This window comes from Bidens hawaiensis, unplaced genomic scaffold, assembly GCF_021521415.1.
Source record: "Bidens hawaiensis isolate Kalapana, Puna unplaced genomic scaffold, B.hawaiensis_p1.1 tig00007577_1, whole genome shotgun sequence".
Lineage (NCBI taxonomy): Eukaryota > Viridiplantae > Streptophyta > Magnoliopsida > Asterales > Asteraceae > Bidens > Bidens hawaiensis.
The window spans coordinates 1142572-1158994 of record NW_027491528.1 but is presented as its reverse complement, the minus strand read 5'-3'; the positions used below and the strand labels follow the sequence as shown (position 1 = coordinate 1158994).

The 16423-nt window shown below is 36.3% G+C and overlaps 2 pseudogenes across 1 annotated transcript; one reads left to right on the top strand and one right to left on the bottom strand.

Moving 5' to 3' along the window:
- Window positions 1-2780: 2780 nt before the first annotated feature.
- On the top strand, window positions 2781-6695 carry LOC143635575 (phytochrome B-like; annotated as a pseudogene). Its single transcript, XR_013154086.1, has 4 exons — window positions 2781-4996; window positions 5227-6031; window positions 6099-6392; window positions 6482-6695. The product of XR_013154086.1 is annotated as a phytochrome B-like (transcript).
- Window positions 6696-7311: 616 nt separating this feature from the next.
- On the bottom strand, window positions 7312-10058 carry LOC143635559 (uncharacterized; annotated as a pseudogene).
- Window positions 10059-16423: the final 6365 nt, after the last annotated feature.

The window sequence follows — 16423 nt, the reverse complement described above, 5'->3', positions numbered from 1 at the left end:
TTTGGTCTCGGATTCTTTCTTTCTCTCTTGCGACCATTTATAGTAATATGTGTGTGTGTTTGGAATGTGTGTAGAGATTATGGAAAGGATGGAATGAGAGTTAGGGTTTTAGGATGGTTTAAGGGAGTATTTATACCCCTTAAAGCCCATGGACCTAAAGCCCATTACTCTTTAATCCTTTTTTTAATTATCCAAGTCCATCATTCTTCTTTATTTAATACTAATTAATTATTTAACACACGACAATTTAACGCAACCCTCTTTATTTAATATTAGAATATTTAGGATATTAGTATTAAAAAACAACTTTATAGTAAAAAAATACGTGGGTTATCGGTCTCACCAAACCCAAATATCTTTTAAACCGAAGTTAAATGTCATTTTAGTACCTGTAGTTTGGCCAATACGCAAGTTTAGTACATATTCTTTATTTTGTGCAAATGGCTGCCTCAGTTTCAAAAAAACTTGCATTTTTAGTACTTTTTTTCTAACTCCGTCTATTTTTTCCGTTAAGTCAGGGATAATTTGGTAACTTCGTTATTTTCTTTGTTTTTTTCCTTTTCTTTTAAACGCTCATATCTTGTAAACCCTAAATCCCCAAATCATAACATCAATTCAAACCCTAAATTCCCAGACCCTTTCTCCTTTATCATTCATTGACTTGTTAGAAGTACACAACATGTATTTAATCAGCCTATCGGTTACCAACATTTTGACTTCGACTCCACAAACCCAGATCCAATACACGTCGGTGCCACTGCCACCTCTGCCGTCGCTAGTCAGTTTTCCAGTGAAACTCCGATGGCACGTTATGATTCCGCAAACCTAAATCCAATACACGATGACAATTGAATTTTTGTTGAAACCATACAGCCGGTTATGATCCCAGCGATCTTCGCACCTACGAAGTCGCGCTGTTTAGTTTTGATCCGAATCCCGACGGAGAAGAGTTGTACATCGAGCTGAAGAATGACGGCCATGACAGGACTAAATCATATGACAACATTCCGACGAAGCCGCCGACGAAGATGAAGAAGTTTGCTAGCTTGAAGGTAGGGTTTATCCATCTCAAGGAGGAAATCGTGGAGGCTCGCCGGCAGGAGACCGCTAAAGAAAGAAGGTCGACGGTTATGGTTGTTACAATTGATGATGATATGTAGAAAGGGTTTAGGGATTTAGAATTTGGATTTTGATGTTATGATTTGGGGATTTAGGGTTTACAAGACATAAGCGTTTAAAAGAAAGAAAAAAACAAAAAAAATAACAAAATTACCAAATTATTCCTGACTTAACGGAAAAATAAACGGGGTTTCAAAAAGTACTAAAAATGCAAGTTTTTTGAAACTGAGGTAGCCATTTACACAAAATAAAGAATAGGTACTAAAGTTGCGTAGTTGGCCAACCCACAGGTACTAAAATGACACTAAACTCTTTAAACCGAGTTATAATATCTCATTTATTTGTGAAACCTTTTCATAATCAAACCCTAAGTATATATCAACTTCCTTGTAATAAATAAAAATAAAATCCAAAAAACAATATATAAATATTAAAAACGAATAACGTTAAACAATTTCCATAATATAGGAGATAAAATCTAGTTTACTACGCAGTAATGTATAGGAACAAATAAAAAAAAGTGCTCCCTACCAATCCCAATAAAAACAAATGTGTTTGACGCCACATCCTCCTCAAAACCTGCTATTGGGATGCTACTCTTTCTTTTCTTATATTTACTTGCATTTTCTTCAACACAACAATGACGTTTATATTGTTTAATACTAGTGGGATTTCCCTGCATTGGTACCGGTAGTGTAAAAATTACCTATATGTATTACCAAATTAAACATTTTACTTATATGTTTGTTTATGAAAATGCATTTTTATTGATTTGATTTCATAATTTTTTTTTGCGTGACCCAGAATATAAAACGTCTAAAACCACATCAATACGTGTTTCATGGTGATCAAAAATCATAAAATTAAATACACAGACTGTTTCCGACAATACCAATATCATCACTGATCTTGTTCAATCAGGTGCAGTTTCATTCATCAGGGTACGTGTTTGTTACCGACACTCGATATCGCCTATGAGGCTATGATACTTAAATATACCATATTCTAAATGCAAATTCGTTTTCACAAAGTTTATACCAAACGTCAAGAAAAACCAAATAAGCATAATTCAGATTTTTTCAAAATTAACGAAGACACAAACATCCAGGATCACCCAAATTTCGAATATTTTTATTTTTAAAGTAAACACAAATATTTTAACTAGTGTCATTTAATTGTCATCCAAAAATATTTTTAAAGTAGAACTTTTTTTTTCTTGAACAACAAACGCAAAGGACACCTGAGATTTTCCTGACAAACGGATCACCTTTCTGTCCGAAGTACAGCACGTGGCGACTCGACCCAATCAAAAGAAAACCCACAACTAAAAAATCCACTTGGTTAAATTGCTTCAAGCGCAGCTCAATCCCATAACCTCCCATTAACAAAATAATGATGCTACTAATGAATTAACTGACCTCGAGTGTTTTCAAATTTCAACGCAAAACTAAAAAATTAATTAATTTGAGTCAACAAATAAATAATTTATATTTTCTTCAAGTGAATTTTATGTGATCTAAAACTAATAATAAAATGTTTTTTTTTTACCATCATATACGGTATTTGTATGAATAAATATTAAATAATAATAATAATAATAGAATAGAATAAAATACAGTATCTAGTTAATAATAATATCTTGAAAGTGAGAGAATCAACTCAACTAAACTCATCTTCAAACCAAACCCAAAACAGAACATGTTTCAACGCTTCTTCCACCACAACCACATCTTCTTCTATGCTTCTTGATACTATTATTAGATTAGATTAGATTAGATTAGTTTGAACCAGACCCATGGCTTCAGGCAGCAGAGCAAGCTCTAGGGTTCATCCCCAACAACAACCTTCACCTTCCTCAACACCTTCCACAAGTGCAGCAAATAATAACAATAGAGCTGACTCCATGAGCAAAGCCATTGCTCAGTATGCAGTTGATGCCAGGCTCCATGCTGTCTATGAACAGTCTGGTGAATCAGGTAAGTCTTTTGACTACTCACAGTCAATCAAAACCGCCACTGATTCCATTGCTGAACAACAAATGACTGCTTATTTGTCCAAGATTCAAAGAGGTGGTCACATCCAGCCCTTTGGCTGTATGATTGCTATTGATAATATTGCTTTCCGGGTTATCGCCTTTAGCGAAAACGCAAGGGAAAGGCTAGGGCTAGCCCCACAGTCTGTTCCTAGTCTCGAAAAGCCAGAAATCTTGACAATTGGGACCGATGTCAAGACGCTCTTCACCCCCTCCAGTGCGGTGTTGCTCAAACGCGCTTTTCGGGCCCGCGAGATTACTCTGCTCAACCCTGTTTGGGTTCATTCCAAGAACTCGGGCAAACCGTTTTATGCCATTTTGCATAGGATTGATGTGGGGATAGTTATTGATTTAGAGCCTGCTAGGACCGAGGATCCAGCTTTGTCGATTGCTGGGGCCGTGCAGTCTCAGAAGCTCGCGGTTCGGGCTATTTCGAATCTGCAGGCGTTGCCCGGTGGTGATATCAAGCTTTTGTGTGATACGGTTGTGCAGAATGTGAGGGAGCTTACGGGGTATGATCGGGTCATGGTGTATAAGTTTCATGAAGATGAGCATGGTGAGGTGGTGTCCGAAAGCAAACGGGCCGATCTGGATCCGTATATTGGCTTGCATTATCCTGCAACTGATATCCCGCAGGCTTCGAGGTTCTTGTTTAGGCAGAATCGTGTGAGGATGATTGTCGACTGTCATGCTACTCCGGTTCGTGTAATCCAAGATGATAACTTGATGCAGCCGTTGTGTTTGGTGGGTTCGACCCTTCGAGCCCCTCATGGTTGTCATGCTCAGTACATGGCGAACATGGGTTCGATAGCTTCGTTAGCCTTGGCGGTTATTATAAACGGGAATGAAGACGGTGCAAGCGGAAGAGGGACGATGGGGCTGTGGGGATTAGTGGTTTGCCATCATACTTCTGCGCGATGCATTCCGTTTCCTTTATGGTATGCGTGTGAGTTTTTGATGCAAACGTTCGGGCTCCAGTTGAATCTAGAGCTACAACTGGCTTCACAGATGTCAGAAAAACGGATTCTAAGAACACAAACGTTGTTATGTGATATGATTCTTCGAGATTCACCAACGGGTATTGTGACTCAGAGTCCTAGTATCATGGATCTTGTGAAATGTGACGGGGCGGCGCTATATTATCAAGAAAAGTACTACCCCTTAGGCATTACACCGACCGAAGCGCAAATCAAAGATATTGTTGACTGGTTATTAGCTTGTCATACGGATTCAACCGGTTTAAGCACCGATAGCTTAGCCGATGCAGGGTACCCGGGTGCAGCTTCACTTGGTGATGCGGTTTGTGGGATGGCGGTTGCTTACATAACATCTAAAGATTTCTTGTTTTGGTTCCGGTCCCACACTGCAAAAGAGATCAAGTGGGGTGGAGCTAAGCATCATCCTGAGGATAAAGACGACGGTCAAACAATGCATCCGCGTTCTTCGTTTAATGCGTTTTTAGAAGTTGTGAAAAGTAGAAGTTTGCCATGGGAGAATGCGGAAATGGATGCCATTCACTCTTTACAGCTTATATTAAGAGACTCGTTTAAAGATCCCGAAGAAAGCAATTCGAAAGCGGTTGTTAAGGTTCAAATTGAAGAAATGGGGTTGGAAGGGGTGGATGAACTTAGCTCGGTTGCAAGAGAAATGGTTAGATTGATTGAGACTGCAACTGCTCCTATATTTGCTGTGGATGTTGAGGGTCGGATAAATGGATGGAATGCAAAGATTGCAGAATTGACGGCTTACCGGTGAACGATGCCATGGGGAAGTCGTTGGTTCGGGATCTCATTTATAAAGAATCAGAAGAAACTGTTGTCAAACTTCTTGATCATGCTTTACAAGGTACAAGTGCGATTTTTATGTGCATCCACTCAAGCACAACATACAGATTTATGTTTTGTGTAAAAAATACGTTGATGTTTGAACACCCAAGCACAGCAACATAAAGATTCAAATTTTTGTAGAGAGAAAAAAGATACTATTTTCTTTCTTTACGATTAATGATGTTCAAATATGCTATTATTGTTTTTCTGTGAATTCATACTGTAATATAAATTGCTCACTTTGCACAGGTGAAGAAGATAAGAACGTTGAGATCAAACTAAGGACATTTAATTTAGCACAAGAAGAAGATGCTGTTTTTGTGGTTGTTAATGCTTGTTCTAGCAAGGATTATACGGATAACATTGTTGGTGTTTGTTTCGTTGGTCAAGATGTTACAAGGCAAAAAGTCGTAATGGACAAATTTGTTCAAATTCAAGGGGATTACAAGGCGATTATTCATAACCCCAACGCTCTAATCCCGCCCATCTTTGCATCAGATGAGAACACATGTTGCTCCGAGTGGAACACCGCCATGGAGAAGCTCACGGGGTGGGCCCGAGAAGATGTGATTGGGAAAATGTTGGTTGGGGAGATTTTTGGAAGTTGTTGTCGGTTAAAGGGTCCCGATTCTTTGACAAAGTTCATGATCATTTTGCATAATGCGATTGGCGGGCAGGACACTGATAAACATGTGTTTTCGTTTTTTATTCGGCGTGGGAAATACGTGCAAGCTTTGTTGACAGCAAATAAACGGCTTAATTTAAGCGGTGAGGTTATGGGAGCGTTTTGTTTCTTGCAGATTGCAAGCCCAGAGCTACAACAAGCTATGAAAATACGACAACAAGAAAATAAATGTTTCGAGAGGATGAAAGAGCTGGCGTATATCTGTCACGGAATCAAGAATCCGTTAAGTGGCATTAGGTTTTCTAATTCTCTTTTGGAAGCAACAAATCTTACCGATGATCAAAAGCAGCTGTTGGAAACGAGTGCTGCGTGCCAGAAACAGATGCTAAAGATTATGAAAGATGTTGATATGGAGAATATTCAAGAAGGGTTAGTTTTTTTTTATTATTATGAAATTGGTCATAAAGCGATTACTAACTTTGAGTTTGAATGGCAGTCGTTTGGAGCTTGAAAAGCACGATTTTGTTCTCGGGAGCGTGATTGATGCTGTGGTCAGTCAAGTGATGTTCGCTTTGAGAGATGGAGGTGTACAGCTGATCCGTGATATTCCCGAGGAAGTCAAAACTTTGACCGTGTTTGGTGATCAAACACGGGTTCAGCAAGTTTTGACAAATTTTTTGTTGAATATGGTTCACCATGCACCCTCGCCTAACGGTTGGGTGGAGATTCAAGTTCGGCCTACTTTGAAACAGATTTTTGATGGAATGACCGACGTGCATATTGACTTCAGGTATGTTGTCTTTACCTTTATAGATACATATATAATATTATTAGAAAGCAGTTAACAATAGTAAGATGGATGATGATATTGTTGTTCAGGATGGTGTGCCCGGGTAACGGTCTTCCACCCGAACTGGTTCAGGACATGTTTCATGGCAGTCAGTGGAGCAGTGAGGAAGGTTTAGGACTAAGCATGTGTCGGAAAATCTTAAAGCTTATGAACGGGGACGTTCAATACATAAGAGAATCGGAACGATGCTATTTCCATATCGTGCTTGAACTATCTCTTCCTAATAGAACCTGAACCTAACCAACCGACTTGTTCAGGTACAAATAAACAAATAGTTTTCTTAAATTATCAGAACAATATCGGCCTGGTCAATGTTGTTGTGAGAGAGCATATGATATGTACTTGTATTGTTGCAAACTGGTACAATGTTGTACTTAAAATGTTGAAATAACATTAGAGTATTTTATAAAATAAAAAACAAACATAATGTATTTGTATGATTGGTGTATAAACATAGAAAGAAAGAAGTTAAGTTAGTTAGTTAGTTAGTTAGTTAGTTATCTTACAGAAGTAATTTATTATTTGAATTTTTTCATTAGCTGATGTATTTACTTTCTTTACAAAAATTCACCAGAGAGCCAAATGCAAAATCTTTTGGTTCCACTCTCGGCGTAAAACATAAATTTACAACCTTTAAAAAATATATAACAAAATTGCATGATCACTTATGTTTTCAATATAGTTGCTTCCTTTCCGGCCTCTACTCTGTTGTTTCTGTCAAGAAAGAGCAAGAATTGATAAAATTGAACGAAGGCCGACGTTAAGTTAGTTAGACTCACCAACTTGCCTGCAGCGTCCTGGTGTGATTTTGTTCCGACATGAATTCCTTTGGGAAGCATACATACCTTTCTGTTCTGTTTTAGGTAACCGTACGCTTAACCGCATACTTCTTTTGCAAATATTTAAGTTTGCATAGTATTTCTTGGAATGTAGGTCGGGATTGGGGCTCGCTGAATGTAAAGGAAAGGAAAGTTTATGGTATTCAAGCCGTTCAATAAAAGATCACTTTAAAAACATATTTGTTAATGAAAACCAACCAACCAACCTGCACCAACAGCTTTCGATAAGTGAAGTCCACAGTGGGTCAACATCGTTTGGGATCTCTGGTCTTCTATCCATGAATCCTACGGCTGCTATAACCTGCAAGTATGACTGACATTAATAAGTATGGTTTTCAAAAAGTAAGTGTTACAAGTAACAACTTACAAGCATGCATTGCGCATACTGATCTAACTTACCTGCATCGGATTAAGATCATCCCAAGGCATCTTCCGAGTGACAATTTCCCACAATACCACGCCATAGCTGTATACATCCGACCTAAACAACAAACCAATTAACTAAATATATATCGGATTCATGGGAAAATGATAATTGAAGAAATCTTACTTTTCATCTGCTTGCTCGTTACGAATAATTTCTGGAGCCATCCATTGAGGCTGCACAACACAAATAAAACATACAAATAAACGTTTGCATTTTGTGGGACGAACATAACGTAAAACACGCTTCTAGCTGCAGTTTGAGGTGTAATACCGTTCCTTTCCCAGACTTTGTTTTCAAGTATGTTTGATGCTTGATACGGGAGAGACCAAAGTCACCAACCTACAAATTCGAGCACATTAATTAATCAATAGTGCATTTGAAACAAAACAACTTAAATAAGCAAGCATAGCCAGTCACCTTCACTGTCCAGTTCTTATCCACAAGAAGATTTGAAGACTTGAGGTCACGGTGAACAATAGGTGGATTATACTGATGAAGATAGTTCATGCCTCGTGCCTATCACGAACAACACTACTCAATATATAATAACATAGATGAATAATCAATATAAGGTATGTATGTGCGTACAATATCAATGGCCATTTGAACACGTCGTCTCCAATCTAATCGTGTTGATTTTTGTTGAAGTATCTGAAACAAACTTCCGCTACATGATTAAAACAAGTGGATGTAAACTTGAGTTAAATAAAGATGGCGGGTGTTTGAGAGTGAGTTAAGAGTGAAGAATTAACCAACCGGGTAAGGAACTCGGTGACAATGCATAGATGCTGAGTTGAAGTTACCGCCCCCATGAACAGCAAAATATTTGGATGTCTCAGCCTTTTCATCAGAGACACCTTCAAAATAATTAACCATTACATATATTTATAAGTAACCAAACACTCAACAATCCGTATTAACGGTTGAATAGTTAAGTTACCTCCTGTTTAAACAAGACCATCGAATCTGCCGAATATTCTTGGTATGTAAATATCTTGATTGCCACATCCTGCGCGTATATTTTAAATTCTCTAAAATTTCACTGTACCTCTTAATTCTTTCCTGCAAAATTTGTTTAACAAGTTGGGGATGGAGAACATACCGATCCATGCCACAATCCGTGATATACAGTCCCGCATGAACCTGCCAAAATATACCTTAACTAACTATAACTGTTAAAATTTGATTACATTTTTTAATTAAACCAAATGTCTAAGATAAATACCTTGCCCAATTATTCGTTTGGTTATCAAGTCTTCCCATACGATCTCATAATCGAGTTTGGTGCTCGTGCCAGCACTACTTACCCACAACCCTGAAGGCTCCATCTTATTATTCTCCAAGGCTAACCTCCTATTATCCCACATTTGTTTGTGTTCGAGTTCTTGATTCACAGATAAACGTTGCCAACCAAAACGACAGAGTTTAGCAACAACAGACTCGTCTTTTCTTTCATTTCCATTCCACGCCCACATGCTTCTCTTACCAGTAAAATTCTCCTCGGTGAATACTCCAAATGGATACGTCCCAATGTGACCCCGAGGGCTCTCTTTGGTTTGAGCTGCATCCTCTTCATCATCTGTTGTCAGCAATTTTAACTTCACCTTTGAAGCCTGAAAACAAGTCATCATTCAGCAAATTCAGTTGAATAAATCCATAAATGTACATATATAATGATAAGTTGATAACAGCAAGAATCATCACCAAATTTGATATCTTTGAGGCTATTGATGGCTTCTGATGCATTTGTCGATACGGACGTGAATCAGTAAATATACAAATACCGCCAATTAATCTTCCATTTTCGTCACGATATGGTGTATTCGTACACATAATCACAAAGGTTTCTCCTTTCTTGTTTTTCACGGGAAACTCCCCTGACCACGCCTCTCCACTTACCGTCCGTTCTAGCAGATAATCTGCCATTACAGCGTCTTTCGGGTCCACAAGAATCTCTGTTGGAGTCTTCCCATATACTTAGCAGCTGTAAGCCCATAAATGTCTTCTGCAACTCGGTTCCTGCATCGTTAATTCCCATTTCAAGGCACAAACACTTTATTAAGAGATAAAAAACACGTTACTATAATTCTCTATTGATCAAACTAACCAAAAGCGAATCCGATATTTGCGATCAAACACATGTACAGCCTGACCCATTGACCGGATAATATTCAAATAGTGACTTTCAGTCAGCTTCGTATCGCCAATGGGTCGACGGTGTGGTTTTGGCTGGTGCATGAGTTCGGATATTTTTTGTTTGATGTGAGCATGTTGTACTTCAAGCTCTTGGATCCTCTTTAACAGCTCCTCAGCTGTTGGTATTTTATGGCTTTGCTCCATAAATTTCCACTTGTGATTTTTGGATTCAAGAAATTGCTTCTTTAAATCTCAAGTTCCAATCTTTAAAATGATCTGTAAACAAATAAAAAACCAAGATTTCTCACAGAAACACATACTGTGATTGTTTTGTCTGATCAATCAAATTCATCATCTTTAGAAAAACACAGTACATTTCATTAGTTGACCAATTTCTTGAATCCAAAGTCAACTTGAAATTAGTATGTGGGGTTTGTTTTCAATGCTTACTGACAAACCCCTCTTCCAAAGAAACAGTTTATGAACTCTTTATAATCATAGCAATTATATATATATAAATTTGTTGTTGAATATTATCTATTATAAGTTAAAAAGAAAAAAACAACACTATATTTAGGGCTGAAGTAGCATTTGTAATCTTTGTTTCCTTCCAGATATGCATGCATGCGTCATGCAGTTTGCATTAGGGATGTGCATATTCGGTACTGGTAACGAAATCTGTACCGATTTGCTACCGTCGGTACCGAATCGGTACCAAAATTTTGAATTTCGGGATCAGTATGGTACCGGTACGGTATAGATATTTCCCGAATTTTTACCTTCGGTACCGGTATTATCCAGGTACCGTACTAAGCTCATCCCTAGGTTACCATATACAACGTCCATATTCCATAAGTCAAAATGCACAAATTTAATTTATTGTTTAATTTATTAGATACTTTTACATATAAATTTGGAAAAAAGGGTAAAATTTTATTTCGTTATATAAAGATGGTTATTTTTTATTAGAAAAGGTTATCAAAATCGACATATATAACGAAATTAAAAAAAAAAAACTAAGGGGGCGTTTGGGATTCCTTATTTTACATCCTTATTACTTTTCATTAAGTTAATAAGTTACAAAAATGTAACTTATGAAACTTTTTCTCTCACAACATAAGCAATCCCAAACATCTAATTACTTTTCAAAAAGTTTATAAGTTATAAGTTGGTAAAAATAAACAATCCCAAACGCCCCCTAAACAAAATAGGCAAAGCGTAGTGAAATTTTTTGATGATTTAGGTGGGTTGAAGAAAAAAAAAGTGATTTTAGGTAGTGGACTAATTCAATTGCTTTAGGTAATCCTTCATCCGAGAGGATTACAAGTACACGCAAGCATACTTTCCACATGTGTCTCCAAGTCGGATGATTGTTTGACAACTGTTTGTCCATGTCAACGGGTCAGACACGTGGAATCCTCTATCTGAGATAAAGAATTACATAAACTCATTTTACCAACATTTACCATAGGCTTACCATATGGAATCTCCTTTTTTACCTCATGGACACATGTCACAACCCCTGAGAGGATTGTCACTAGAGGTGGCAAATGGGTTGGGTTGGGTTGGGTTGGGTCGAACGAGTCATGGGTTGAAATGAGTCATGGGTCAAAACGAATATGAGTCAGAATGAGTTTGGGTCAAAACGGGTCAATTAAAAAAAGGGTTGTTTGGGTTTGGGTCGAAATAGGTTAGGGTCGAACCGAGTTTTGAGGGTTTTTTTTTTGTGAATGAGAATAACGCCAGAAACATTTTATTTTTTTTTTTAGATTTTTCGTTTTTTATTTATATTTTAACTTATGATTTTTTTATTATTATTTTTTTTTGAATTTTTTTAGGGGTTTTTCTATTAAGATTAAAAAACCTCAAAAAATATTCAAAAATAATAATAAAAAAATTATAACTCAAAATATAAATTATAAACAAAAAATGTAACAACACTAAAATGTTTCCTACGTTGTCCTCGTTCCATAAAAAAAAATAAAAAAAATAAAAAAAAACTTACCTAGAATCGAACCAAAACCGAAAGAATCGATGAAAATGAAACAAAGAAACAAAAAGCCAAAACCGGACCATATCAATCGAAATCGAAAAAATCAATCAAAACGAAACTAGAAGAATTCAAACCGAACAAAAACAAAACTGAAAAAACGAACATAAACGACTTCGGAATTGACCTGAAAGAAACAAAAGAAACCAAAACCCAACACGTCACGGGCGAAAACTCGTGTGGGCTTGAAACCTTAACCGAATTCGTTCCAATCTGAAACCCGTTTCGTGCGAAATCTGTCTTGTACGAAAACACATTCCGATCCGAAACATGTCATATTTCCATAGGACACTAACCCACATTGACCAATTTCTTTGAACTTGTCGACCCATTTTGACCCGAAAATAAAAGGATGAAATTTTAAATGACTCATTTAGTTAAACCTTTTACCTAAACCAACTCATTTAACTTTTAAAACAACTCAAATTGACTCATTTGAAAGGGTTTAGGTCAAGATTGTCATCCTTAATTGTCACCATAAGAAATATATGCTAATAGTCCTCGTGAGTGAATTGTATTCAACATTTGGAATCATTAATGTCATATTTGTCACTATAAAAATGTATTCAGCTTTCTCATGAATAAAACATTTTTCCATGAATGAATTATTTGTATTGAACTTTTAAAATGTAACCCTAGGAATCCTCCATCTTTACATTTAAAGATATGATTATAACTATTCTTCACACACTCTTAATACAATATTAATTAACTTTTAATATCAACGAATATATTACATTTACGTATAGTTAGTTTGGGACAGAGATAAAATAACAATAGATTTTATAAATTATTCACTTCATTTTTAGTAATACATTACATTAAAAAACAATAAAATATAAAGCACAAAACACTTCAATTGTTTCATTTTCCTTATTACACTGTACGTATATTTTATATGTACATGAGGACAAGATGGAAAACAATAAGAATAGATAGGAATCATGAATTTGAACCCCAACCCAAGCATGTATCCCTTCTTGTTAGCTGGTCAAACACCCCCTCCCCCCCCCCCCCCCCCACACACACACCCCCACCCACACACACACAAAGACCCTTTTTTTCACAATGAGAATGTATATAACCTTAATCCGATATGAAATGAACATAAATTATAGAATCGACTTGATCATCAGATTTTAGAATATATATTTATAAGTTCACAACCCAAGACCATTAACATTTTGGGTGGAACATATCTATTAATTCTTTTGACTCCAGTTAGTAAGATGGATCTTGAACTTGTAAACAAACACTAGAAACTAAAAAGGGGTATTTTAAGCAATTTCAATAATCATATTTCTGGTATAGTAAATACTCTCACACATACAATTATACTCAATTTGATGGAATTGTTTGATCTAAAATAATATTTTCTTTTTGGTCTTTTCTCTTTATTTTATTTGGTTCTTTTTCTTTTTTGAAATGCTTTTTTGGTTTTCTTTTGCCTTTATTTTTTATCTTTTCCTTTTTCTAGAGTTTCTTTGTTTTTTTTTTCATTTAAAACTTTTTTTTTTTAAACACGAATCATTTTTACCTAACTTTCTGCATCATTTAACATAGAAAAATTAGATTTAAATAATTTCAACTAATAACTATTGACAAATAAAAGTCCCAACTAACAAAACATTTGTTAATAGTCCCACTTTTAATATATTTTCCACCAATGGACCCTTACGCCGTTAGTTGCTAGAAAAAAGGTTTTTGCCGAAAACTCGTTTTTGGCGGGAAAAATTAATCTTATTCGTCCCAAATATCCTTGTAACATTAGATTAGACCTTTACAAACCTTTACTAGTAAAAGCTAGTTATTGAGGTCGCCGAAACTCTAAAACCAACATTGGAGTTAGTTGGTGGTACTCAAGTGGTGGTTATTGGCTGGTGGTGGTGGTATTTAGGTGGCAGGTGTTAACACTGGTTATCAAGGGGTAGTAGTTGGTTTGTGTCGAGTAAGTTTTTGGTGATGGTGTTTAGGTGTTGGTTGTCGATGGTTTAGGTTGAGTTTTATGGCGAAAATGTTGAGTTTTTCGGGAAAAAAAAAACGTTTTTTCGGCGACTAAAGACTAACGGCATTAGAATTTTGTTAGTCAGGGTCCTTTGATGGAAAATGTTTTAAAAGGTGAGACTATCGGCAAACATTTTGTTAGTTAGAACTGTTACATGTCAATAGTTGAAATTATTTAAATTCAGTTTTCCTTTTTAACATATTTTGCATTATGATTTATCAATTTTCCACTTAAAAGATTATAAACCACCAATATTTTCTATTATCATATCACATGCCCAAATTTTAATTGCTGCTTATCCGAAAAACATTTAAATGAACTACCTCCTACTTCTAAAATCTCAACATAGAACTTTAACTAACTAAACTCATACAAGATTATAGATGGGTATATCTTAAACTTATAGATATGAGATTCTATGTAACACACGATACTCATTCTGCCGACATCATTTGGAAAGCAGTGTGGCTATTAAAAGCAAGAGTTCTACTATAAATATTGAGTTGCAATTCCCCATGCCCCCAATTTGTGCTCCCATGGGAGTGAACCGCCATTCTTCAAGTCTTCGGTATTTCGTAGACCTTTCATTAAAAAAACAAAAAGATGTAGGAACTCGGATTCACGAAGGGGCTTATTTGTCCTGACTTGGGGTTAGTCCGAGCCCAATAAATAGCAAAGGGACTTTTTGGGCCTACGAGACAACCCATTAGTGGTTATGTAAAATATAGTGGCGGCCCAAGTGGGTTTATCAACAAATAACTAGATAGTTTAATTATTAAATGATGTGTACGAGCAAAACCGGTTAACATGTATTTGCATCTCTAAGAGCATTATCAGCAGCTTCTCTAAAATTTTTGTGAGAGAAATCTCAACAAAATTTTAAAGGATTGTAAGTGGTTGTGAGTGGATGAGTGAGAAATTTTAAAGAGATGTGTAACTTTTGAGTAAATTTAGAGGAACACTGTTCATGCTCTATTTATTTTTTAATATATTTGAAAGTAGTTGTGAGTGGAGGAGAGAGAAAAGATAATGATAAAGAGGTAAACAATATTATTTAATAGTATATGAGAGAGAAAATGTAGTGTTTTTTAGTGTAATTATAAATATTGAGATAGAGAAGCTGGTGGGAATGCTCTAAGTTATGTTGTCGTAATCACTCGCGTTTTATTTTACTTAACAGATTACGATTGGATTAAAATAATACGATTAATAGTTATTGTATTGGTTAAAAATCACCAAAGCAATAATTGAACACTTTCGTTAAGTGAGGTAGTGTGTTTTTCAGTAATAAGCTAAGTAAGTGCGGTAAAAGTAAAGGTGAACACAACGATGTAACGAGGAAAATCTAGGAACCTGGTGAGGATCTTCGGAAAAACCTCGGTAGGGGAAAACTATCCCATGCCTCAGTTTATTAATGTAAAAAGTAGGTTACAGCTCGAGAACTTTTTGAGAACAAAAGCTAGAGTACAAGTGTAAGTGTTGTGAGTGCATAGAGTAAAAAAGATGTGTCATATTACGTTCTCAATAGCCCCATTATATAGAAATCAAAAATAACTAAAAGGTCATATAATTCTGGGAACCCTAGCCTCCATGACCGTTTGAAGATGTGTTCTCCAATCCCACGTGGAATTTAACCGGTCGATCTTTCACGTAGAATGAGCCAGCTAGCCGTTGTAGGCTGTTATATATTTGAGTAACCTGCAAGCATAACATAAATAAAATAAATATAGTCGTTAGTTCAGGATCCTGCAGCTAGCTGGGAATCCAAGCTATCAGGATAATCTTCAGGATCACGTTAGGGATAAATTGACCCCTAACAATTGTCCCCAAAAAATGTTACATCTGTCAAGCACAAAATCATAGGTGTCATATTTATTATACTTAATCACAAATTTGAATTTTGACGGCCTGAGTTAACTTGATAAGAAATGACGCAACTTCTGAGATAAGCTAACCACCTTTCATTTAATCGCGATGAGACCCCTATAATTACTCCTGGATTGCTTATAATTCTTATCACGCTTCCATCTCAAGGTAACTTCTTTCCCTCTCTAGTTTAGTGTTTTTATAATTCTTCTATTCTCTTTATCTCATAAGCGGTCCCGAACTTCCGCTACCAGCAGAGTAAACACATATCCTGATTTCGAATGTCAGAATATCCTTACCGATCCTAAGTTCGAAACCTGCACTTTTTTCCGATCTTGACCTGTCGTATCTACAATTCGGTAACGCCTTTCCCGCCGGAGCCAAGTTTCACCCTTTCGATAAGACTCTTCGCTCCGACTGTATTTCCAAGAAGTGGGTTGGCTTCCTGGCCTATTCGTTCACCATCGGCTTAACTTAACCTTTCCTTGATTTCATTGCTCGTTTCTTCCAGGTCACTAACATTAGCTACATCCAAGCCATGCCAATGCTGTGGAGGATTCTCTATATGCTCAATAAGATCATTACAAGTCACAATATCAATATGAAAATATCCTACTTGGCCACCATCTACAACCTTAGAAACCACGG